The sequence below is a fragment of the Rissa tridactyla genome, unplaced genomic scaffold (assembly GCF_028500815.1).
Source record: "Rissa tridactyla isolate bRisTri1 unplaced genomic scaffold, bRisTri1.patW.cur.20221130 scaffold_63, whole genome shotgun sequence".
In the NCBI taxonomy this organism is placed as follows: Eukaryota; Metazoa; Chordata; class Aves; order Charadriiformes; family Laridae; genus Rissa; species Rissa tridactyla.
The window spans coordinates 12,501-22,500 of NW_026529841.1; positions in this window are offsets into that span (position 1 = coordinate 12,501).

The window sequence follows — 10,000 nt, forward strand, 5'->3', positions numbered from 1 at the left end:
GTCAGGGGGTAGACCTGGCACCCACACCCGCGGCGGCGCACCATCTCCCCCCCCCCCCCCCCCGCCTTTTTTTTTTTGTTCCTCCACGCGGGTAGACCTGGTGTCCCCACGCGCCCCCTGCCTTTTTTTTTTGGGCCTGAACGCGGGTAGACCTGGCAGCCCCCGCGCCGGCCGGGGGGGGGGGGGGGGGGGGGGGCAGTTTCCCGGTCCGCGGGTAGACCTGGTGTCCCCACGCGCCTCCCGCCCGAGGGGTCCCCGTTTTTCGCTGCCTGCGGTCAAGTCGCCGTGAAAGGCGGCGGGCAGCGGGGCTCCTCCCCGGTGGGCAGAGCCAGCGCTCTTGGGGCTCGCCGCGGGCCGGGACGTAGTATCCCGTTTTACAGGAGGGAGCGGTGAGTCGCCTCCGCAGAAGGGCTTTAGCGAGCGTCCGCGGCGCTGTCCGGCTCCCGCGGAGGCAGGGCGAAGAGCGGCGGCGGCCGCCGCCGCCACTGGAACGCGCACGGCTGGGGAAGAAGGGGTCGGGCGGCGGCGGCGGCTTCCCAGCGCCCGAAGGGTCCGCTGACGGTGCGGGAGATGACGGGCGTCCGCTGACGGCGGGTTGCCGGGGAGAGCGCGGGCAGGCAGTGCGTGGTAAGCGGAGCTGGTGGCGCGGGGTGGGGGGGGCGGCGGCGGCGGCGCTTTCCTCTCCTCCGCCGCCTGAGCCGGCTCGGGCAGGAGGAGGGAAGCGGTGGGCCGGCGAGTGGGCGGGAGGCTGTGGAGGGGGGCTCCCGCTGCCTTGCGCGCGGGGCTGGGGCGGAGCGGCAAAAGGGACCGCCGGCGCTGCGGTTTATGGGTGCGCGGTGCCCACATCGCCCCTGAGGCGGAGGCTCCGGCGGTGCACGGCCAGAGGGGTGACTGCTGTCCGTGAGCGTTCCCAGGCCTCCCCCACGGTGCCGGGAGAGAGGGGAGTCGTCCTCCCCGTGGCTCGGCTCTCCCCGTCCGGGCTGGGCTGGGCTGGGCTGGGCTGGGCTGGGGGACACTTGCGGTGTGACAGGAGGGTGAGGGCTGTCGCCCCACCGTTTCCATCCCTCCCCCCGCGTTTCAGGCCACTCCGGAGCCGGGAAGAGCTCGTACCCCTCGTCTTTGAACCTCCGCAGCCCGGGTAGACCGGTCGGCCTGTTCTCCAGCCCCACAAACCGGCCCCCCCCCCCCCCGCCCCAAAGCCGTGCCGGGTAGACCTGGCAGATTGAGCGGAGATTGATTTTGTGGGCGTTTTCTTTGTTGTTTTTTTCCTCTCCTCCGTTGGTGTGTAGTCCTCCTCCGCCCCCGCCCCCCCCCCATTACCTGGCTTCGATTCTGTTTCTCGCCGTGCGAAGGAGGGCGGGTGACTTCAGCCGGGCCTGTGACCCGCTCGTCTTCCGGCAGCCCCCCCGGCCCGCGCCCTAGCCGCTGGAACCGGGCCCCGGGAGCCCAGGTCTCACCCCACGCGGCGGCGGCGGCGGCGGTGGGGCGGCAGCAGCAGCAGCTGCTTTCCCAAGGACGGGTGCCACGGGCAGAAGAGCGGCCCGAGGGCCTCCTCCCCCCCCCCCCCCCGACAGGCACAGGTGCAGGCCGGGCAAGGACGCGGCCCAGCGAGCCGGCTGTAACAGAGAAGGCGGCGTTCTGGAGAGCGTTACAAATCCTTTGCATCTCTTTCGGGCGTGCACCGTGCACCCCCGAAACACACCCGCCCCCCCCCCCCCCCCCCCCCCGGCCCTCCTCAGTCCACCCTCCACACCCCCAAGACCCCGTCTGCCACCTCGCGCACACGTGCGCGCAACACAGACGCGCCGACGCAGACGAGCGCCCCCCCCCCACCTCCCAGGCCAAGACCCCTCACGAGTGGCAGACACGGGCACACACCCAGCCCACCCACACCCACCCCGCGCCGCCCCACGGCCGCCCCACAACTCACCCACAGGCAGGGACCCGACTGACCCTCAAGGACCACACAGGCCTCCGGGACCCCTCTACCCGCCAAGGCAGCCAGGCATCTGGGTCACATCTGCCCCACAAGTACTGCACCCGCGCTGCCCCATCGCTGCCCCGCAAGTTCTCCCCGAGGAATGGCGGGCCTCAGGGCCCGCCGTCTCCCCCCAGGGAAGACAGGCCTGCGGGTGCCCCCGGCCCCACAGCTTCCCCACCAGTGCCCCACAGCAGCCTTGCAAGTGCTCCCCGAGGAACAGCAGGCTTCTGGGTCACATCTGCCCCACAAGTACTGCCCCCACGGCTGCCCCACGGCCGCCCCGCAAGCGCTCCCCGAGGAACCGCAGGCCTCTGGGCCTGCCGTCTCCCCCCAGGGAAGACAGGCCTGCGGGTGCCCCCGGCCCCACAGCTTCCCCACCAGTGCCCCACAGCAGCCTTGCAAGTGCTCCCCGAGGAACAGCAGGCTTCTGGGTCACATCTGCCCCACAAGTACTGCCCCCACGGCTGCCCCACGGCCGCCCCGCAAGCGCTCCCCGAGGAACCGCAGGCCTCTGGGCCTGCCGTCTCCCCCCAGGGAAGACAGGCCTGCGGGTGCCCCCGGCCCCACAGCTTCCCCACCAGTGCCCCACAGCAGCCTTGCAAGTGCTCCCCGAGGAACAGCAGGGCTTCTGGGTCACATCTGCCCCACAAGTACTGCCCCCACGGCTGCCCCGCAAGTGCTCCCCGAGGAACAGCATGCCTCGGGCCTGCCGTCTGCCCTCAGGAAAGACAGGCCTGCGGGTGCCCCCGGCCCCACAGCTTCCCCACCAGTGCCCCACAGCAGCCTTGCAAGTGCTCCCCGAGGAACAGCAGGCTTCTGGGTCACATCTGCCCCACAAGTACTGCCCCTGTGCTGCCCCACGGCTGCCCCGCAAGCGCTCCCCGAGGAACCGCAGGCCTCTGGGCCTGCCGTCTCCCCCCAGGGAAGGCAGGCCTGCGGGTGCCCCTGGCCCCACAGCTGCCCCGCAGGGCCCCAGAGCTGCTCCACAAGTGCTCCCCGAGGAACAGCGGGGCCTCTGGGTCACATCTGCCCCACAAGTGCTGCCCCAGTGCTGCCCCACGGCTGCCCCGCAAGCGCTCCCCGAGGAACCGCAGGCCTCTGGGCCTGCCGTCTCCCCCCAGGGAAGGCAGGCCTGCGGGTGCCCCTGCCCCCACAGCTGCCCCGCAGGGCCCCACAGCTGCTCCACAAGTGCTCCCCGAGGAACAGCGGGGCCTCTGGGTCACATCTGCCCCACAAGTGCTGCCCCAGTGCTGCCCCACGGCTGCCCCGCGAGTGCTCCCTGAGGAACCGCAGGCCTCTGGGCCTGCCGTCTCCCCCCAGGGAAGGCAGGCCTGCGGGTGCCCCTGGCCCCACAGCTTCCCCACCAGTGCCCCACAGCAGCCTTGCAAGTGCTCCCCGAGGAACAGCAGGCTTCTGGGTCACATCTGCCCCACAAGTGCTGCCCCACGGCTGCCCCGCGAGTGCTCCCCGAGGAACCGCAGGCATCTGGGCCTGCAGTCTGCTTCCAGGGAACTCAGGCCGGCGGGTGCCTCTGGCCCCACAGCTTCCCCACCGGTGCCCCACGGCTGCTCCTCAAGTGCTCCCCGAGGAACAGCATGCCTTGGGCCTGCCGTCTCCGCCCAGGAAAGAGAGGCCTGCGGGTGCCCCTGGCCCCACAGTTGCCCCTCCAGTGCTCCCTGAGGAACAGCGGGCCTCTGGGTCACATCTGCCCAACAAGGGCTGCCCCACAGCAGCCTTGCAAGTGCTCCCCGAGGAACAGCAGGCTTCTGGGTCACATCTGCCCCACAAGTACTGCCCCCGTGCTGCCCCACGGCTGCCCCGCAAGCGCTCCCCGAGGAACCGCAGGCCTCTGGGCCTGCCGTCTCCCCCCAGGGAAGGCAGGCCTGCGGGTGCCCCTGGCCCCACAGCTGCCCCGCAGGGCCCCACAGCTGCTCCACAAGTGCTCCCCGAGGAACAGCGGGGCCTCTGGGTCACATCTGCCCCACAAGTGCTGCCCCAGTGCTGCCCCACGGCTGCCCCGCAAGCGCTCCCCGAGGAACCGCAGGCCTCTGGGCCTGCCGTCTCCCCCCAGGGAAGGCAGGCCTGCGGGTGCCCCTGGCCCCACAGCTGCCCCGCAGGGCCCCAGAGCTGCTCCACAAGTGCTCCCCGAGGAACAGCGGGGCCTCTGGGTCACATCTGCCCCACAAGTGCTGCCCCAGTGCTGCCCCACGGCTGCCCCGCAAGCGCTCCCCGAGGAACCGCAGGCCTCTGGGCCTGCCGTCTCCCCCCAGGGAAGGCAGGCCTGCGGGTGCCCCTGGCCCCACAGCTGCCCCGCAGGGTCCCAGAGCTACTCCACAAGTGCTCCCCGAGGAACAGCGGGGCCTCTGGGTCACATCTGCCCCACAAGTGCTGCCCCAGTGCTGCCCCACGGCTGCCCCGCAAGCGCTCCCCGAGGAACCGCAGGCCTCTGGGCCTGCAGTCTGCTTCAGGGAACGCAGGCCTGCGGGTGCCTCTGGCCCCACAGCTTCTCAAACTCTGCCCCACGGCTGATCCGCAAGTGCTCCCTGAGGAACAGCGGGCCTCTGGGTCACATCTGCCCAACAAGGGCTGCCCCACAGCAGCCTTGCAAGTGCTCCCCGAGGAACAGCAGGCTTCTGGGTCACATCTGCCCCACAAGTACTGCCCCCGTGCTGCCCCACGGCTGCCCCGCAAGCGCTCCCCGAGGAACCGCAGGCCTCTGGGCCTGCCGTCTCCCCCCAGGGAAGGCAGGCCTGCGGGTGCCCCTGGCCCCACAGCTGCCCCGCAGGGCCCCAGAGCTACTCCACAAGTGCTCCCCGAGGAACAGCGGGGCCTCTGGGTCACATCTGCCCCACAAGTGCTGCCCCAGTGCTGCCCCACGGCTGCCCCGCAAGCGCTCCCCGAGGAACCGCAGGCCTCTGGGCCTGCCGTCTCCCCCCAGGGAAGGCAGGCCTGCGGGTGCCCCTGGCCCCACAGCTGCCCCGCAGGGCCCCAGAGCTGCTCCACAAGTGCTCCCCGAGGAACAGCGGGGCCTCTGGGTCACATCTGCCCCACAAGTGCTGCCCCAGTGCTGCCCCACGGCTGCCCCGCAAGCGCTCCCCGAGGAACCGCAGGCCTCTGGGCCTGCCGTCTCCCCCCAGGGAAGGCAGGCCTGCGGGTGCCCCTGCCCCCACAGCTGCCCCGCAGGGCCCCACAGCTGCTCCACAAGTGCTCCCCGAGGAACAGCGGGGCCTCTGGGTCACATCTGCCCCACAAGTGCTGCCCCAGTGCTGCCCCACGGCTGCCCCGCAAGCGCTCCCCGAGGAACCGCAGGCCTCTGGGCCTGCCATCTCCCCCCAGGGAAGGCAGGCCTGCGGGTGCCCCTGGCCCCACAGCTGCCCCGCAGGGCCCCAGAGCTGCTCCACAAGTGCTCCCCGAGGAACAGCGGGGCCTCTGGGTCACATCTGCCCCACAAGTGTTGCCCCAGTGCTGCCCCACGGCTGCCCCGCAAGCGCTCCCCGAGGAACCGCAGGCCTCTGGGCCTGCCGTCTCCCCCCAGGGAAGGCAGGCCTGCGGGTGCCCCTGGCCCCACAGCTGCCCCTCAAGTGCTCCCTGAGGAACAGCGGGCCTCTGGGTCACATCTTCCCCACAAGTGCTGCCCCACAGCTGCCCTGCAAGTGCTCCCCGAGGAGCCACAGGCATCTGGGCCTGCAGTCTGCTTCAGGGAACGCAGGCCTGCGGGTGCCTCTGGCCCCACAGCTTCTCAAACTCTGCCCCACGGCTGATCCGCAAGTGCTCCCTGAGGAACCGCAGGCCTCTGGGTCACATCTGCCCCACAAGTACTGCCCCAGCGCTGCCCCACGGCTGCCCTGCAGCTGCTCCTCAGGGAATAGTGGGACTCCGGGCCTGCCTTCTCCCCCCAAGGGAAGACAGGCCTGCTGGTGCCCCGGCCCCACAGCTGCCCCGCAGTGCCCCACGGCTGCCCCGCAAGTGCTCCCCGAGGAACAGCAGGCCTCTGGGTCACATCTGCCCCACAAGTACTGCCCCAGCCCTGCCCCACGGCTGCCCTGCAGGTGCTCCCCAGGGAATAGCGGGTCTGTGGGCCTGCCGTCTCCCCCCAGGGAAGACAGGCCTGCGGGTGCCGCTGGCACCACAGCTGCCCCACAAATGCCTCACGGCTGCCCCAGCTGTGCCCCCCGGCTGCCCCACAAGTGCTCCCCAAGGCACCCAGGCGTCTGGGTCACATCTGCCCCACCCCAACTGCGCGCACACCGAGGCACTTGCACACGGGTGCACCATCTCCCCCGCCCCTTCCCATTCCCCCCTTCGCCTCTCACCCCCCCCAGCAGGCCTCTCCCCCAGCCCCAAAGCCCCGTCTGCCGCCGCACGCACACGTGCACACAACACCCACCCCACCCCCTCCAACGGGCCCGAACCTCTCGCGTGCGGCAGACGCAGACGCAGACAGAGCGTCTCCCCCCAAGCCCCGCTGCCGCCACCGAATTACCACCCACCCCCCCGCCACACCCCGCTGTCCCCCTTCACCCCCCCCTCCCCCGCCTCTATTCACCACCCGGTTCACTGCGAATCCGGCCGCCCCCTCCCCACGCTGCCCTCGGGCAGGTTTGCCACCCCCCCCCACCCCGCCCCGGCAAGGACGGCGGGAGACTTTAGGACCCAGCGGAGTCCCTGCCGGCTCCGTGCCCGGGCGGGTTAAGGGATTCCCGGTGGCGAGCGGGGATCTAACCCCGGCTGCCGAGTCTCTACCCTGCCGCGCCCCTGGCCCTGGCCGTGCCCGTGCCCGTGCCCCGGCGCTCCCGCCTTCCTTTCTCAGCCGCTCGCTCGCTCGCTCTGCTGCGCGCCTGCCCGCCCCTGCCGCGGCTGGAGAACCCACTGAACCCCCCCGCCCCCGCCCCCAGCACACACAACGCCCCCCCCCCCCCCCCCCCCACCTTACCGACCCAAAACCTACTCCGAAAAGAGGCACCGCGTGCCTGCCGCCCTCTCCCCGGCCCACCTCTGCGCCGTGCTCCCCGCCCGCTCGCTGCCCGCTCTCGCCTGCCTCTGCACCGGCACCCCTTCCCCGCCGCTGCCGCTTGCCGGGCAGTGGTGTGCTCGCGCGCCCGCGCAGGGCGCGAAGCCGCGGACCGCCACGCCCCACCCCCACCCCCGCCCCCGACCTGATCCGGGTCAGGGTGGCGGCTCTGCCACTGGCGCTTAAATCACGAACAAAAAAAAGTTGAAACTTAGTTTTTCGCCCACCCCAACCCCTCCCCCCACCCACATACCCCCCCCTCGCCCGACAGCCCCCCCCCCCCCGCCCCCCCCCGCCGGGACGATCCGGGTCAGGCTGGCGGCTGTGCCAGTGACGCTAAAAACGTGAACGAAAAAAAAAGATCAAAATTATTTATCACCACCCGGTGATAAATCAAAATTATTTATGAGCCCCCGGCCCCCCCGCCGCCCCCCCACCCCCCCACCCCCCACCTGCCCGCACGCACTTGTTGGAAGGGAGGACCCGGGTCAGGCTGGCCGCTGTGCCGGTGACGCTTAAATCATGAACGAAAAGAAAAAACAAAAATATCACCCCCACCCCACACCGGCTGCCCGGTGTGCCCGGCTCCGGGGACCGGCTCGGCTGCAACTTCTACCCGCCTCCGGGGATAGGCGGGCAGGTCTACTTCGCTCCGGGAACCGGACCGGCTGTCAGGTCTACCCGGCTCCGGGGTCCGGGTCGGCTGTCAGGTCTACCCGGCTCCGGGGACCGGGTCGGCTGTCAGGTCTACCCGGCTCCGGGGACCCGACCGGCTGTCAGGTCTACCTCGCTCCGGGGACCGGGTCGGCTGTCAGGTCTACCCGGCTCCGGGGTCCGGGTCGGCTGTCAGGTCTACCTCGCTCCGGGGACCGGACCGGCTGTCAGGTCTACCTCGCTCCGGGGACCGGACAGGCTGTCAGGTCTACCCGGCTCCGGAGACCGGATCGGCTGTCAGGTCTACCCGGCTCCGGGGACCGGATCGGCTGTCAGGTCTACCCGGCTCCGGGGACCCGACCGGCTGTCAGGTCTACCTAGCCCCGGGGACCGGATCGGCTGTCAGGTCTACCCGGCTCCGGGGACCGGATCGGCTGTCAGGTCTACCTAGCCCCGGGGACCGGGTCGGCTGTCAGGTCTACCCGGCTCCGGGGACCGGATCGGCTGTCAGGTCTACCCGGCTCCGGGGACCGGATCGGCTGTCAGGTCTACCCGGCCCCGGGGAGCGGATCGGCTGTCAGGTCTACCCGGCTCCGGGGAGCGGATCGGCTGTCAGGTCTACCCGGCTCCGGGGACCGGAGCGGCCGTCAGGTCTACCTCGCTCCGGGGTCCGTATCGGCTGTCAGGTCTACCCGGCTCCGGGGACCGGATCGGCTGTCAGGTCTACCCGGCTCCGGGGACCGGAGCGGCCGTCAGGTCTACCTCGCTCCGGGGTCGGTATCGGCTGTCAGGTCTACCTCGCTCCGGGGACCGGATCGGCTGTCAGGTCTACCCGGCTCCGGGGACCGGTTCGGCTGTCAGGTCTACCCCGCTCCGGGGACCCGACCGGCTGTCAGGTCTACCTCGCTCCGGGGACCGGATCGGCTGTCAGGTCTACCCGGCTCCGGGGACCGGATCGGCTATCAGGTCTACCCGGCTCCGAGGACCGGATCGGCTGTCAGGTCTACCCGGCTCCGGGGACCGGATCGGCTGTCAGGTCTACCTCGCTCCGGGGACCGGATCGGCTGTCAGGTCTACCCGGCTCCGGGGTCGGTATCGGCTGTCAGGTCTACCCCGCTCCGGGGACCCGACCGGCTGTCAGGTCTACCCGGCTCCGGGGACCGGATCGGCTGTCAGGTCTACCCGGCTCCGAGGACCGCGTCGGCTGTCAGGTCTACCCGGCTCCGGGGACCGGATCGGCTGTCAGGTCTACCCGGCTCCGAGGACCGCGTCGGCTGTCAGGTCTACCCGGCTCCGGGGACCGGATCGGCTGTCAGGTCTACCCGGCTCCGGGGACCACCTCGGCTGTCAGGTCTACCCGGCTCCGGAGACCGGACCGGCTGTCAGGTCTACCCGGCTCCGGGGACCGGATCGGCTGTCACGTCTACCCGGCTCCGGCGGTACTTAGTGCCGGAGTGGCCGGGTAGACCTTGTGTCCGGAGCACGCACTTCCAGCCGCCGAAGGGGTCGCTGTTTTTCGTTACCTCCAGTTGTGTCATCGTAAGAGGCGGCGTGTTTGGCGCGCCTCCCCGGTGGGCAGTGCCTGCGCTCTTGAGGCCGTCCGGGGGTAGAGACGTGATTTTCCGTATATGGGAGGGAGTACTTACTCGGCTCCTAAGGGCTTCCAGCGCGAACGCGCATCCTGCGGGCTGACTTCCCGCTGAAAGCAGAGGTGAGGGGCGGCACCTCTGGCTACTCTCCTGGCAGACATGCGTGCATTACCGAACGAAATTTGTTGCTCCGGGGTAGGCGTCTCCCCGCTGGGCAGGGCGAAGAGCGGTGGCCGGCGGCGGTCACCGGCACTTTCGAATGCCGGAAGACCGGGGGAGACAAGCCTGCCGCGGCTTTCCCCCGGTCCTCTCGTGCTCAGTCCCCAGGGAACCGTGCTCCCGAGCGGGTGGACGGCGGCAGCCTCCCGCTCCCCCCCGCATTTTGCCTGATCCACACCCGCAGCCAGCGCCCGCTGAGGCGTTCACCCAGGGGCGCGCCGCGGAGGCTCCACGCCGGACCTCTCGCAGACGTCGCCTCCTCGCTCGCACGCAGGGCCCCGCGTCTGTCTGGCCGTCCACCCCCGGGTGGCGGTTGGCGCGCGCGGCTGTCGGCTGTCCCAGGACTGTGGCCGTGGGGCCTCGGGAGCGCTCTTTGCTCCCCCTCGATTCTCTTGCTTTTCTCTATCACCGATCGTTCTGGCATACCCGGGGCGCGTCGGAGGGGCTGCGGGGCGGGCCGGCCGTCAAACGCCGGTGTTCAGGTCCCGTAGCACCCCTCCACCAGACGCGTCCCTCTCACTCGCACGCAGGGCCCCCGTGTCTGGT